The 15,351-nt window shown below is 52.5% G+C and overlaps 1 protein-coding gene across 5 annotated transcripts in view; it reads right to left on the reverse strand.

The window, feature by feature from the left end:
• PIK3CD (phosphatidylinositol-4,5-bisphosphate 3-kinase catalytic subunit delta) overlaps positions 1-15,351 on the reverse strand; it is a 54,788-nt gene that overhangs the window by 24,580 nt on the left and 14,857 nt on the right. For 2 of the 5 annotated variants that reach the window (XM_047083135.1, XM_047083130.1), the window contains exon 2: positions 5,186-5,301. The exons of 1 other annotated variant lie outside the window; for it this stretch is intronic. The gene's annotated coding sequence lies outside the window, so the exon portion shown is untranslated. Of the gene's footprint in view, positions 1-5,185; positions 5,306-7,734; positions 7,752-15,351 lie in introns of those variants that run through there. 2 more of the 5 variants (XM_047083133.1, XM_047083131.1) reach the window with 2 other exon arrangements.

The following is a 15,351-nucleotide window of genomic DNA, read 5'->3' on the forward strand; positions in this document are numbered from 1 at the left end:
GGTTTGTGGGTTCGAGCCTCGCTTCGAGCTCTGTGCTGACAGCTCAGAGCCTGGAGCCTGCTTCAGGTTCTGTTTCTCTCTCTCTCCCTCTCTCTCTCTCTCTCTGCCCTTCCCTCGCTCATGCTCTGTCTCTCTCTCTCTCTAAAATAAATAAACATTAAAAAAATAAAAAAACAAAACAAAAACTAAAATGTTTGCAGCAAAAAAGGAGTAGCCCCCAGCCCTGAGCATCCAAACCTATCACCCCTGATTGTGGTTGCTTCTCTGAGTATATATCTCTGTGTTTCTAATTAATAGATTTATATGCGTTTTCAACTTTTACACTTGATCTTAGCCAAAAGGCTGAGAAGCAATGGGCTTTTCAACTTCTAACTTCTTCCTTAGAAGATGAGTTTGTGCTTTCCTGCACACACGCACGTGTCCTCTCCTCCATGTTCTGAACATAGCTGTGTGATAATTTTTTGTTAATCAACGTCAGTGCTTACATTGTTATGACCACATAAACACTGTTCAAAACTAAACCACAGGGTGGCTCAGTCGGTTGAACGTCTGACTCCCGATTTTGGCTCTGGTCACGATCCCAGGGTCATGGGATCCAGGTTCACGTCGTCGGGCTCCACGCTGAGCTTGGAGCCTGCTTAGGATTCTCTCTCTTTCTCTGTCTCTCTCCCCACCCCCCTCTGCCTCACTCCCCAGGTCTCTCTCTCTCTCTCTTAAAACGAAACAAAACTAGGGGCGCCTGGGTGGCTCAGTCAGTTACGTGTCCAACTCTTGGTTTGGGGTCAGGTCATGAACTTGTCATTCATGACATTGAGCCCTGAGTCAGGCTCTGTGCTGACAGTGCACAGCCTGCTTGGGATTCTCTCTCTCTCTCTCTCTCTCTCTCTCTCTCTCTCTGCCCCTCCCCCAGTCACACATGCACACACTCTCTCTCAAAATAAATAAACATTATAAAAGCCCAAATTCGTAATTCTTCCCTAAACTTTCCAACAGAACTATAAAACTCCATAATGTGGTAAATATGTCAGATAATCCATCATCTTCATTTTTTTTCTTCTTGGAGACAGTCCCCCTACGGTCCTCAGCCATCCTGCTCCAAACTGGCCTGCCTCCTCTCTAGATGAGCTGCACGGCGGTAGCATTGGAACTTTGCTTCACCATTATTAGGGAACTCTCTTCACCATTCTCTCCACCAGTCAAAGTTCTTGGTTGCAAGGAAAGAGGCTAACTCCCACTGATTAAGCAGGAAAGGAGCTGACAGATTACCTGACTTATTTGCTTCATTACGAGGAATTTTCATAGTTCTCTTGGAGAGTTTGAGGAACAACTGGTGACTAGTACATGGAAAACATAGTAAATAAAAACATGAGGTGCTTACCAACTCCAGGAAAACCAAAAGGTCGAGCAAAAAAAAAAAGACAGAAAACTTAGTACACTGGATTCCATGATGCATGTCTGATGGCAAAACTGCCTCTACTGCCTATTTACCAAGTACCGAATGCCAGTTTGGACCTCTGCCACTTCTGTGCCAAGAATTTGACCTCGCAGCCCATCATTGCTGCCACCAGCATAACCACGGATACAGCTCATGATTCATCCCTCTCCTCTCTCAAAATACCGCATAGGTGCAGGTTATCAGTGAAGTCTAGGTCGCAGGTGCTGGCTACAGGGAAAGCTTGGAAATGAGTCCTTTTCGGTTCCCATGGTGTGATAGGTGTTAGGTATTTTTCTCTGTACTCACAAAACTCAAAGCTGAAACATAGAAAGCCATTTGGAAGCTGAGCCAAATGAGAATAAGAGATAATCACACATTGTTCCTCTTTTTCAGTTTACTCTATTTTCGTAGAGCATAATCTCCAGTAGTCTCCTTGCATAGGGATACAAAAGTGCGTGTGCACGCAGAGAGCTTTTTTTTGGAAAATTCTCATCTTAAAAAATGCCCTTATTCCATTATTTTGCTTGAATGACAATTACATAATTCTTGCTAGGGATTTAACTTCCCTAGAAATTTGAAAGAGTTGCTCCATGGTCTTGTAGCTTCTGGTGTTGATTTTGCAAGGTCCAGTGTCATTCTGTTATCTGTGGCCTCTTTTTGTTGGCTTCTGGTAATTTCTATCTCTGGAGTTTCGAAAGTTCATGATGATGTCCAGTAGTACATACTTTGCTTTTATTTGTATGTCTTTTATTATTCATTGTTGAGTACTACTCAGAGACTCTTCATGTAGAAGCTCCTTCAGTTCTAGAATTTTTTCCTGTAGTTTGATAACTTCCTCTTCTTCATTTTTCTCCCTTCATTGTCTTGACCTCCTATGAGTTGGATATTGGGCATTCTGAATGGATTCTCCAGTTTTCTTTCATTTTCTTTCCTGTTTCCCATCTCTCAAGTCTTTTTGTTCTACTTTCTAGAACTCTTATCTTTCAATCTCCAACTCTATTCTATTGAAAATTTTGCTTCTACTCTCATAGTTTTTTTAACATTTTATTTGAATGTTTATTTATTTTTGAGAGAGAGAAACAGAGAGAGGGCAGGGGAGGGGCAGAGAGAGAGAGGGAGACACAGAATCTGCAGCAGGCTCCAGGCTCCGAGCTGTCAGCACGGAGCCCGACGTGGGGCTCGAACTCACGGACTGTGAGATCATGACCCGAGCTGAAGTCAGATGCTCAACCGACTGAGCCACCCAGGCGCCCGGAGCATTCCTATTTCTAAACAACCATGTTTAATGACTTCTGACTCCCTTTTTTCTGTTTGTTTCGGTCTCTGTCTTTCATGCTAGAGGCTTTATTCTATGTGGGATAATCCAGAGCTGCCCATTCAAATTTAAGAGAGAGGCACCAAAAGCTATTTGTGCACGGGTAAGGCCAGTCGCCTGGCAGGCGTTGCTGCGAAATGACAAAATAGCAAGCTAGCTTTCCCACGGAGTCAGTATTTGAGGGTCCTTTTGTCTTGTGAGGTCAGTTTCTTCGGAGAGAAGTTCTTCAAGGCCCTGACTGGAGAAGAGTAGAAACTAGGCTGCCATGTTCTGGGAGCCCGCCAGGAGAGGGTCTCACTGTTCAGTACACAGACTTTCACCGAATCTTCCTGTTCTCGGGACAGTGCTTCCTCCTGTCCCCCCCCCCCCAACCCCCAACTGCTCTCCACCCAGCCTCCTTCCACCCCAGGCTAGGCCTGAGCTGCCCTAGTTAAGCAGACCTGGGGGAAAATGAGTGTCACCTGCTGGGGCAGAGGAGGGAGCCACCTGGCCATGTGGGCTGAGGGAGGGGTCTGATGCTGTGACACCTTCAGTCAATCTTCCTTCTTCCAGACCACCCTGCACCCCATCATCGGGAACAGTGTAGCCCCACTCTTGGGCCTTTGGTGGGTCCTTGGACCCGCGGGCCTTCCTCCCCCCACAGCCCAGGACATTCAACATTCCAAGCCTTCCATCTCTTTCACTGGCCTGCTTTCTGTCTCTGAAAGTGTTTACTCACATCCTCCTCCTCAATCCTATCTCCTGCTCTGTTTCCTTAAGGATTTATTCCTTTTTTATTCCTTTAATCTCATTTTAGTGGGCTTTTGAAACAGAGCCAGGATAAACATATGCACGCAGTCATTTACGTTTTCGTGGAAGTTCACAATAATATTTAACAATACATAAAAATCAAGTGTCCAAAGGGAGGCACATAGAAGGCTTTCTGGGGGGTTTGCGGGAGGATACTCCATCCAGGAGACAATGGTTCTCCGGGGGATGGGGAGGGCAGGGTTATAAAAGAGTTATGCTAATTTTTTTTTTTTTTTGCAAACTTTCAACAGATAACAAGTATTTTTCAATTAATAAAAAAGTGTGAGCGTTAACAATTATTAAAAGGCATCTTCTGAAACAAGAATCAAGCTATTGAAAACAGGGGTGTAAACAGGTGTGTAGAAGAGAATCCCCCAATGGAGGTTTACACAGTCCGTGGTTTTTGACCACGTTCCAGCGAGTTCCACAGAGGCAACCCCAAGACCTTCAGAGGGTGGCAGAAGTGGGATAGGGGGCTGAGTGGACATCCTAGGCCAGTCTCTACTTGCACCACAGGGCGCTCTGTTTTTATCTACTTTATAGGTCAAAATTCTGCTTATATTTTGATCTTTTTTTTAAGGTTTATTTATTTTTGAGAAGGAGAGAAAGCGTGCCAACGGGGGATGGGCTGAGAGACGGGGAGACACCGAGCCGTCAGCACAGAGCCTGACGCGGGGCTTGAACCCACGAACTGCGAGACCATGACCTGAGCCGAGGTCCGACGCTTCGCCGACTGAGCCTCCCAGCTGACCCAGTATTCTGATCTTTTTAAAGATCTCCACACTAAACAAAGAAGCCTGGAGAGTACTGATGAAGACAGAGAGAAATGAGGTTGGCGTGGGGCCGGGGGGAATCTTCCAAGGATGACACCATATGCTGTAACCCTGTGCACCTTCCCATCAGAAACGACAGTAGCTGTTCAAGCACCAGGTAAGGAGGAATGTGCTCTGCAGACGGGGAGTACATATGCACTCCCAGGGCTTGCAGAAGGGACTGTGACTACCGATCGGGGAGCTAACCCTACCCAGCTAGCCCCAGGTCCCAAAGCAGGGGGTGTGCGTTCAGCTAATACTCAGCCAGTGTCCATCTCTGGCCTCAGTATCTTCATTTGCACGATGAAAGGATTGCATTCATATCCCAGCAAACATCCGAGAGGCTCCAAGGACTACTGTCTTACTGACAGAGTGACTGTCAACTCTCTGGAGAAACAGAAATGTCCCTACCTTAAAGACGCCTTGAGAAGCAATGCTGAGTTCTCACAATTCCACACGCTTCCTTTGGAAGAGTGTTTTCATTTTTCTCTCCCCGGACAGGCCAGCCCAACTCTACCACGACTGAAGCAAGTCAAATCCCAAATGCTGCAGCTTAATAATGGGCTCGGAGCACAGCCGCCCCCCTCCCCCGCTTCCTTATGCAGGCAGCAACATCCCTCTCTTGGGGAGCTGGCCGAGGTCTAGTCCGATTCCTCGTGTTGGTTCCTAGCACACATCTGGGTTGTTCTGTTCCTTTCGGCGTTCTAGTCCTACCGAGAGGTTCTCCTTTTGACTGGAGAGTCAGGGAGGGAGGATCCTGTTCACCTTCCTAAGCTCTCTGCAAAATCGCATCTCCTTTTTTGCCCACACACTTGGCTTCATCACCCAACCTACCTCTCTGGAATGGTCCAAGAATGGCCAGCAGCAAAGGCCCCTCGGTCTGGCAGATCAAAGATGCTTTGGAATCATTGAGCACCATTCCGCCCCCACCTGACTCTCAGCTCCTTTATCTGTCTGGGGGGGGGGGAGAAAAAGGAGAGAGAGAGAGAGAGAGAATGAATGAATGAAATTTTTGAAAGAGGAAGTCTCACAAGCCTCTGCATTCCCTTACAGGACTTCAGCTGTCTCACCTAGGCTTCCGTTTTGCAAACCAATCACATCCTGCTCGATGAGCCTTGAGAGCCACCTGTGCCGACGCCCCCCTCCCCCCAGCTCCTTCCTTTGGATGCTGCTGAAGCAAACCACAGGAGCACCTCCAGTGCCTGAGGCAGGAATATATACACACACACACACACAGATGACTCAGATCGGTTTCTCGAGTTATTTGTTGCTTTTGTTTGGTTTTGAAAGCAAAGTAAGTGATCTGAGCCGTGCCTGGGTTCAAGTTCCACTCAATGGCTGCAAAAAGCAGACTCCTGAACTTGAGGTCCCAACAAAGTCCTACATTGCATCATACAGGAAGACTCATCCCTGCTTCCTGGAGATGAAGAGAGTGAGCGTGCAGGGAAGACGGCGGCCCGGTCACCGCATCTGCGGTATTTCTTCCCCCCTCCTCCCTCCGTGGGCCACTCCTGGGAATAATCTAACCCCAAAGACTGGAAGACACCTGAGCTCCGGAAGCCGAGCCGGCTGGATTTTAAGAGTCGGACACGCCCCTTCCTCCAACCCAGGGCACAGCCACCTCCACGGCGGGGCGACTCCTGCCTGCAGCCCACCGGGCACGGCTAGGGACGACTCTTAAGGAGCAGGAAACAGAAACCACTTGATTCTCCACAGGCAAAAAAGCCCAGTGCTGGGAAGCCGCTGGAAAAGGTGTCTGTTCCAAGAATGTATTTCCCAGGACCAAGCTGGCATTCTCACTGCTGAGAGCCTAATTCCTGGAAGGATACCCCGCGGACCCTGCTTGGAACGCGGACTTGAATGGTCTCTTCGCCCAGCATCCAGGGGAAGGTGGCAAGGGCTTCCCAAGAGAAATGAGAAGTCAGCGCCAAGAGCCAAGGAAGAAATAACTTCCATTGCTGACCAATGGAGTTAACAGGAGGACAAAAACTCAGCAGCTCCGTCACAGGGAAATGAAACATGATTATAGAGAAAGCACTTTCAAAACGAGCAAAGACAAAGCAGAAAGCATGACGGAGCCGCGAGAAGGAAGAGTTAGGGGAGGCAAGAAGGAATTAGTCCTCAGGAATTCAGGTCAGGAAACAGGGAGCTGGGGCAGAATTCACAAGAGGGCGGCCAAGGAGGAGGCTCTTCCCGGAGGAAGGTGCGTCTTCTGCTCTGGCCCTCAACGCTGCCCAGGACCTCGGGATCTGGGTCCGCCGCCCTCCAGCCCTCTGGGTTCAAGGGCAAAGCTTGCGAGGCAACGCCAGGAACCGACACGGCGCAGGATGCTCCGTCCCGAATCGGGGACAGGGGGAGGGGAAGATGCGCACGGCAACTGCTGGGCCCCTGACAAGTAAACAGCTCGCCCAGAACAGGCGCGTCCGCGTCCGGAGCCCGGCTCAGGGCCCCCGCTCAACCCATCAAGGACGGCAGCGGGATACCCCGCATCCCCGCCCCCGCCCCGGAGGCACAAAAGGGATGCGTGGAGATCGGGAGAGCAGGAGAGCGTGAACCAGCCCGCACCAGAGAATCACAACGCGAGCGCGGCCCCCTGCCTCGGCCTCCCCAGCGGGGTCCGGTCCGCCCCGGGACGCGCGCGCCTCCCCCAGCCCCCACGCCCCTGGACCCCGATCGCCCCAGGCGGACAAAGCCCGGCGCTGGGCGGGGCTGGGTGTGCAGGGGGGCACTGGGACCCCGCAGACGCCCGCACAGGTGGGCTCCGTACCGGGTGTGGGTGCCGGGGGCGGGGCCCGAGCTCCCGGGAGACGGTTGCCCAGGGGACGCGGCGGGCGGGTCCCGGAGCTACTCGAGCCTCCCGGCGGCGGCGCCGAGCCCGCGGGGGCCTGAGGGCAGGCCCGCGGCGCGGAGCGGGCTAGCGGGGCAGCGGCGGAGGGGCGCGGCCCGGGGCGGGGCCCGGACAGCGGGCCGCCGGGGGCGGGGCCGGGGGCGGGGCGCCGGCCGGGGGCGGGGCCAGGGGCCGCCGCGCCGCGGGCACCGTCGGCAAATTCTGGCAGCCCCAGCCAGGCGGAGTGTCGGAGAGCCAGCGGCCGCGGGGAGCGGAGCGGACGCCGCTGCAAATCCTCCCCGGACCCCCCGCTGCTCCGGCCGGGCGGGTAGCGCGTGCACCTGGAGCCGGGAGCCCCCCGGGAGCCCCCCACCCCCGGCAGCCGCCGCAGGACCCCGGGCGGCGTGCGCTCGCTGGCCCCGGCCCCGCTCCTGCCTGGTAGCCAGAGGATAGAAAGTGCCATTTGCAAAGGGAGAGAGAGAGGGCTGGTGGTCCGCCGGACCGCTTTCCGCTCCGGGGTTCCCCGGGAGTCACCAGAACGGGCGGGGCACCGCACCTCCGTCACAGATCGGGAGCCGGGGTCACCCGCCTCACCGGCCATCCCGGGCTCTGGGCTCGCATCCAGGGTGCAGGCTGTTCCCCGGCCGCTGGGCCTTCCTTTCCATCGGGGTTCCCCTTACGTGTCGGATTCGGGAGCTACGTGGGTTTGCCAGGGACCTTCCCTAGGACACCCATTCACTACAACGAACTGTGTGCGCGCTGGCAGGGCGTTCGTGCAGGAACGCGGTAACCGCCCCCTGCACTTCGCTCCGATTTATCCGCGCATCGCCCTGCGCGGGGGGTGCTGTTTCCCCTCGGGGTGTGAAGGAGAAAAACGAAGCTCCGAGGGCAAGGAGGCCCTCACGGGCACATACGTCCCCACGCAGCGGCAGAGCGAGCTTCGGAACCAGCCTGGTTGGGTACCGGGTGCTACGCTTCTTGTCCTGCAATGTTCCACGTCCCTCAGAATGTGCTTTCGGGGCCACACGAGACTTCAAGCTTTGCCACCGCGGAGCTCAACATTAGGAGGGGCGTGTGAGGCTCAGAATCACCCAGGGGTGTCCCAGCGGACGCGGAGGGCATGGGGTGGAGGAAAGGGGCTCGAGGCCCACTCTTTGGTGGTCGTCTCCCACTGCATCCAGTGTTTCAGCCGAGCCCCTTGAGCCTCCCGCGGGCCCCAGCTCGCCGAGTGCACGCTAGGACAGAAAGGAGAAAAAGGGCCCTGAGCTCCGGGAATCTTGAAGAAACCCGGGATGAGAGGGCCAGGCGGCCGAGTTGCGGGGGGCGGGCGGAACCCTCGATGACGTTGGTGTCCCTGTCCCCAGCATCTCAGGGCCAGAGGAGGCAACCCAGCCCCGAATGTCACAGACGTGCACTCACAAACACCCCCATACACATCATTCACTTCCACACTCAGACACAATTATGTAAACTGACACACAGTAAGTCACATACCCCCTCACACGCACTCAGACACAGAGATCAAAGACACACACAGATGCGCTTTCACAAAGACACACGCCCACACACTCAATAATGTAAGCTGACGCACGCTGTGGACACGGTGACCAGACACACTCACACCCATCGTGTCCACACACCGAACCTCCCCCAGCCACCCATGCGCTGGTGGTGCCCTTGGCAGATCACCTCTGGCGAAGGCGGAGCCTGGGCCACTGGATGGGGACCGCCCAGCCGGCCACCGGGTCCACCCCAGGGCTGTGCCCACTGGTTGCTTCCACTTTGCCCTTCTCTCCTCTCACCTCCAGCCTGGGAAGGGGGGCTGAACAGCAGGAGGCAGTCTGAAGGAGGTCTGGGTGGAGGAGGGCAGGCCTCCTGCAGGGCCGCCCTTGACTCCTGGGGGAGGGGGGAGCAGCGAGCGGGTGGGGTGCGGTGGGATGGGGCGGGGAGGGTTGGAGTACCAGAATGAGAAGCCGCCAGAAGTCACAGACCGACCTTGGAAGGGCTGACTGCTCTGAGTTCTCTGACAGCCATCCTGGCTGGGAATAGGTAGTATCCCCAACAACCCCCAACCAGGAAAAGATAATGACCCGAGGGGGCCAAGGCCTGGAGATTTTCCAAGGGCAGACAGGCTTCCGTAGTTCCTCTCCCCCATCTTCAGGGTGGTGCCCTTCTCCCTAGGGGCCCAGTCCTGCAGACTTCCCTTTCTTTCCAGCATGCAAAGACAAGGTCCTATCAGCAATGGAACCCAATGGCATAGCTCGGGTTTCAAATTGGGGGCATCAGGTACTGGTTCCTAAGGAGCCAGAGGAAAATCCAGCATTCTTTGAAACAGCAAAAGCGACAAAAACTCATCCCCAAAAACTCATCCTGCCCATATTACAACGATGGACCGGAACCGCACCAACAAATCCAGAAAGATACATAACGTAATGATTTGTTTGGGAGAGAATGAAGTGAATTAATACAGATACAAGACAAGCCTCTAGCACAGTGCCCCGTGCATGCAGTAATTGCTCAGTGTTTGCTCTCGTGGACGGGACGGGAAACATGCAGAGAGAGGCAGTGACTTGCTCAACGTCACACAGTCAGTGGCAGAGAGGAAAGGAAAACCACAGTGTCCTGATTCCTCGTTCAGGGCTCAGGTATGTTGTTAGGTCCTTTCTGGAATCCAGACAAGGGTATAAAGAAATTAGTTTAGTGAATAAATAAATTGGTTTCACCACTCCACTCTTAGGAAATCAGAGTAAACAGAGAGATTAGATGCTGGCCCTTCTGCTTGCTAAGGCGAAAAGGATGAGATCCTCTTTGTAAGTTCCCAAGGCAGGAAACCAGATGAACTTCTGTTCCCACCCGTGAGAACCCTTGCTCGGCTCAACACGCTCCGCTAGAGGGAAGAGTATTTGCTCCCTGAGCCACTCTTCACTCCTGCAGCTGCCAGGTAACCTCACTGTGATAAAATGTCCCCTTCCCCCAGCTGCCCACCGATATCCCACCCACCAACCTCCCTGGGATTCCGGGGGGCTCTTCCTACTCAAATTTGGCACTCAGCATTGTAGGGGTTTAGCCTATGTTGTCCCCAAATATGCCACTTTGGCATACTGATTATTTTGAATCAAACATTTTTTTTAATGCTTATTTATTTTTGAGAGAGAGAGAGAGAGAGAGAGAGAGAGAGCAGGGGAGGGGCAGAGAGAGGAAGAGACACAGAATCCGAAGCAGGCTCCAGGCTCTGAGCCGTCAGCACAGAGCCCGAGGCGGGGCTCGAACCCACGAACCGTGAGATCATGACCCGAGCCGGGGTCGGTTGCCCAACCGACTGAGCCACCCAGGAGCCCCCTGATTATTTTCAATTAAGGGGATTCGAGAAACAGCCGTGAATGAATGAAGGACACTGTGAACCTCCTTTGTCCCACGGAAAGCAGAGGCTACACCTCACATTTGAAAGGTACCCCTCCCTGCACCAGAAGGGCAGAAGGCATCCTGATCACCAGAGACTGGGAATTTAGGGCCAAGAAGGCCGTATAAACAAGCCTTGTTACTTCTTCACTAGTTTACTACCCCCACCCAGACCCCTTTGTCTTGTCAATCCTTCATACACTTATTGTTTCTTGTGCAAGGAGAAGAGATTCTAGCTCTGGCGGCTTCTTTGAATCTCCTGTCTTTGCGGGGCTCCTACACTTTAGTGATTACATTTGTTTTTCTCCTGTTAATCTTTTTATCATGGGGTGAGGGTGGGGGTGTTCAGTCAAGAATCTAGAAGGGTAGAGGGGAATTTATTTTTCCTGCCCTACAGCATTTTTAGGTGTGATCAGATAAGATGCTGAGTGGAGACGGGAATAGGAATGTTACAGTCAGAAACAATACGATGCAACTAACAAGAAAAAAAAAAAAACCAAAACCCAGCTACGTGTTTGTTTTAATTCTTTTAGGAAAAACAGAAGGGCTCTGGAAAATAATCCTCCTGGAAAGGGAGGACAGTTTCCACAGTTATTCACATAATCCCCCCATGGCTTTTTGTTCCCCTCGTGTTTCACTCTCCAGGCACACAGATCAGGGAGCCTAATTACAGGAGCGTCTGGCCCCGGTTCCCCGGCCATCTTCACATATTTCCATTCATCTCTGAGACTCTCACCACCAGTTAATTCAAAAAGTGGCTCATCTGTAGTTAAAAAGCGAAGCTAATTAGCATCTGGAGCTTCTTTCTTTTTTCCTGTGGCCAATTCCCCAAGCTTAAAGCAAAAGTCTGCCTTAATGGGCACTTTCTGAGTTTGTGACCTTGGGTGGAGGGGGCGGGAAGCAGAGGGGAGAAACGGGGGGTCATGTTCGCGGGGCTCACGCAAGCATACACCAAAAGCACTCGTGGCTGCAGAGGTTCTCGTGCGAGACGTAGGAACAGGAGTCCCTGGCGTTAGATCCGGATTTAGGGGAGTTTCCTAACCACTCCAGAGCGGTCTCCTCATCGGTGAAAGCGGGTGCCGGCACACAGTGCCCAGCTCGGCCAGCGGAGGCGAGGAGCAGTGGGACAGCACGCGGAGGGGGCCGCTGGCCAGGACCTCGCAGCGGGAGATCCGGCGATCCGCCGCCTCCCACCACCCTTTCCTGGAGTCTGAGGTTTGCAGTTCCAGAATGCGATCCTCGTGGGAGGACACCATGTCTGAGACCTCTTTGTATCTTTTATGGAAGAAAAACTATTCCTTGTTTGTGGAGAAGATCAACTGTGAATACGTACTGGGCGAAATTAGGGGCAGGGGGATAAAGGGCACAACAGGGCGTTCATTGTGTGAGTCACACATCAAGGCTCAGGAAAGACATACCCTGGGGACTCACGAAACTGATCTTCTAGACGCTCCTTGTGAAGCTTCTAAATGTGTTTGAGAAGCCACTGAGGGCACGAAAATCAAACAAAGGGCTAGGAAATTTTTTTAAGCTGGGCCCCATTTGAAGGAGGTAGAAACACGAATCTGGTAGCATGAAAATAAACCTGATCACAGATGCACCGTAAAGACGGCTCAGTTAACGAGGCGCCCGGGCGGCTCAGTCGGTTAAGCGTCCGACTTCAGCTCAGGTCACGATCTCGCAGTCGGTGAGTTCGAGCCCCGCGACGGGCTCTGGGCTGACGGCTCGGAGCCTGGAGGCTGCTTCCGATTCTGTGTCTCCCTCTCTCTCTGCCCCTCCCCCATTCATGCTTTGTCTCTCTCTGTCTCAAAAATAAATAAACGTTAAAAAAAAAAATTAAAAAAAAAAAAAAAAGATGGCTCAGTTAAGATAGAGGGCGGGGGCTTGTCCGGGTCACTGGGTTAGATCCACCGCGGTCAGGTCCCAGTGTGCTAACCTGAAATACAAAGCTACTAACAATGTGAGGGCGCCTGTGTGGCTCAGTTGGCTGAGCATACCGACTCTTGATTTCAGCTCAGGTCACGATCCCCGGGTCAGGGGATCGAGCCCCGCCTCCGGCTCTGAGCTGGGCGTGGGGTCTGCTAAAGATTCTCTCTCTTCCTCTGCCCCTCCCCACTGCACGCTCTCTCTCACTCCGCCTAAAATAAAATTAAAGCAAACAAACACACGAAAACTACAAGAGGCGCCTGGGTGGCTCGGTCTGTTAAGTGTCCGACTCTTGGTTTCAGCTCAGGTCATGATCTCAGGGCTTCCTGGGTTGGAGCCCCTCAAGAGACTGTGCGGAACCTGCTTGGGCTTCTCTCTCTCTCCCTCTCTCTCTGTTCCTCCCCCACTTGCACTGTCTCTGTCTCTCCCAAACAATAAATAAATAAACAACCTTTAAAACAAAAAAATAACACACATCATAGGGGCACCCGGGTGGCTCAGTCGGTTAAGTGTCTGACTTCAGCTCAGGTCATGATCTCACTGTTCATGGGTTCAAGCCCCAGGTCGGGCCCTGCGTTGACAGCTCAGAGCCTGGAGCCTGCTTCGGATTCTGTGTCTCCCTCTCTCTCAACCCCTTCCCTGCTCGTACTGTCTCTCTCTCTCTCTCTCTCTCTCAAAAATAAACATTAAAAAAAAAATAAAAAATCTAATAACAATATGGACAGCAGCAGCTAACATTTTCTGGCTCATACCCCATGGCACTCATTGTGTTAAATACCTTACATTTATTGTGGAAGATTTAAGGAGGCAAATTCTTGAGCACTCCTCCCGTTGAGAGGTGGCCTCTCTGTCCCCTGCCCTTAAATCTGGGTGAGCTTGTGACTTCTTTAACCAAGAGAGTATAGCACGAGTGATGCTAAGTGACTTGAGAGGTTAGGTCGTAAAAGGCCACGCGGCATTCGCCTTGGTCGTGAACCGAACTCCAACGCTTGCCCTTGGAGCTCTGTGCATTAAGAAGGAAGTGTGGCTGCCCCCAGTCGCCATGCCCCCCAGTGAAGCCCAAGCCAGAAAGAGTAGCCGTGTATAGGCACTCGGGTAACAGTCCCATCTGAGCCCAAGCTTTGAGTCATCTCCAACCAAGCAACTAGACATGAGGGAAGAAACTTCCAGAGGATTCCAGCTCCCAAGCTGTTCGAGTTATTGGCAGCCTCCTGAGAGTCTTCCCAGCTGACCCTGGGCATCCTGGAGCTGAGCCAAGCCATCCTTCTGAGCCCTTCCTGAGCTTCTGACCCACGCAATAGGTGAGCATAACAAAAGTTATGGCTTTGTACCTCTAAGTTTCGTGTGGTTTCTTAGGCAGCAGCAGATACCTGGAACTTCGATTATCTCCTTAAATACTCAAAACAACCCCATGAGAGAGTTCTCATCATCTCCATGAAGAAACTAAGGTCCAAGACTTCCCCAAAGCTACACAGTAAGTGACAGAACCATGGATCAGACCCGCCTTTAACCACCACCTAAAACTCCTCACGACAACTCATCCTACTCGTTAGGGGATGAGGCCTGGTTTTTTAATGCATGATATATGCCCAGTTAAACAAGCCCTGATTCTGCCCCTCCGGATGGTCTCGTGGGCCACCTGGGAAAAGAAGTTGTCTCTAGCGACTTCTATTCGATGGCATGACCCAGTGCCTTGCCGGGAAGTGTCGGACCCACTGCGATGGGTCTTGCGGACCGTTCTCGACAAGAATGAAAGGAAATCCAAAACCCGGCTCATCGATTTGATGGATATGCATATAGAATTCACAAACACCTGGAGAGATCATCTGTAAGAATGATTCTATGGGAAGTGGGTAAATCTGGCCAAGTGCGATGAATAGACTTACATGCTCAATTCCCCGGTTACAGATACAGAGTGGGGAAAGACGGAAGAGGCCTAAACGGAGCGTGGAGACCAGACAACTCACAGTCGACCCAAGGCTCATCCAGAGGCAGCCCTGTGGGCCCCGCATGAACAAGCTGGCCGGGTGCCAGCCATTCACAAAAGGGCCATTCTCCGTATGAAACCACACCCACTTATTTGCCCCTCCTGATATTCACACGTCTTTGCAGCCGTCCCCCATATTATAGCAGCGTTGGTCTATGGGACCAAAAGAATATGGCAGAGTGAGGCGGGTCACCTTCAAGATTACGTTCACAGAAACTGTGGGGCCTCAGTCTTGTGCTCTTTGTCTCTCTTTGTCTATGAGATAAGCCGGCCGCCATGTTGTAAGAACACTCAAGCTGCCCCTCGAAGAAGCCCATATGGGGGGTGGGGATGGAGATACCTGGCCATCAGCAGGAGAGCCACTGAGGCCTGCCAACAGACCAGCTTCAGACACCTTCAGCCCCAGCTGGTTCCAGATTCTGGACCCTACGGAAACTGTGAGATGATAATTAGTGTTTGTTGTTTACGCTGCTAAGTTTTGGGGTGATCTGTCACACAGCAATAGATAACTCCTATACCATCCGTGGTGGCTGTGTTCCTCGCTGTGTGGCCCAGCACCTGCTCCAGGCTTAGTACAACAGAGGCTCCCTCAACACTCACGACTGAGTAAACGATCAGTACAAACAACCCCTCTACTGTAACTGTATGAGTCAGACATGTTTCTGAAGAAGAGGCAACAGGCTGAGTGAAAGAAACCGGCCACGAAAGACCACATCCTGTATGATTTCATTTACATGAAATGTCCAGAACAGGCAAGTCCACAGACACAGAAAATAGATTCGTGGTCGCCAAGGGCCAGGGAGACCGGGGAGAAATGGGAGTGGCTGCTAATGGGAGTGAGGAGGCTTCTTTCCGGAGTGA

Source organism: Lynx rufus, unplaced genomic scaffold (assembly GCF_022079265.1).
Source record: "Lynx rufus isolate CCGP_SWC_20201006 ecotype Redwood Valley unplaced genomic scaffold, mLynRuf1.p SCAF_2, whole genome shotgun sequence".
Classification (NCBI taxonomy): Eukaryota; Metazoa; Chordata; class Mammalia; order Carnivora; family Felidae; genus Lynx; species Lynx rufus.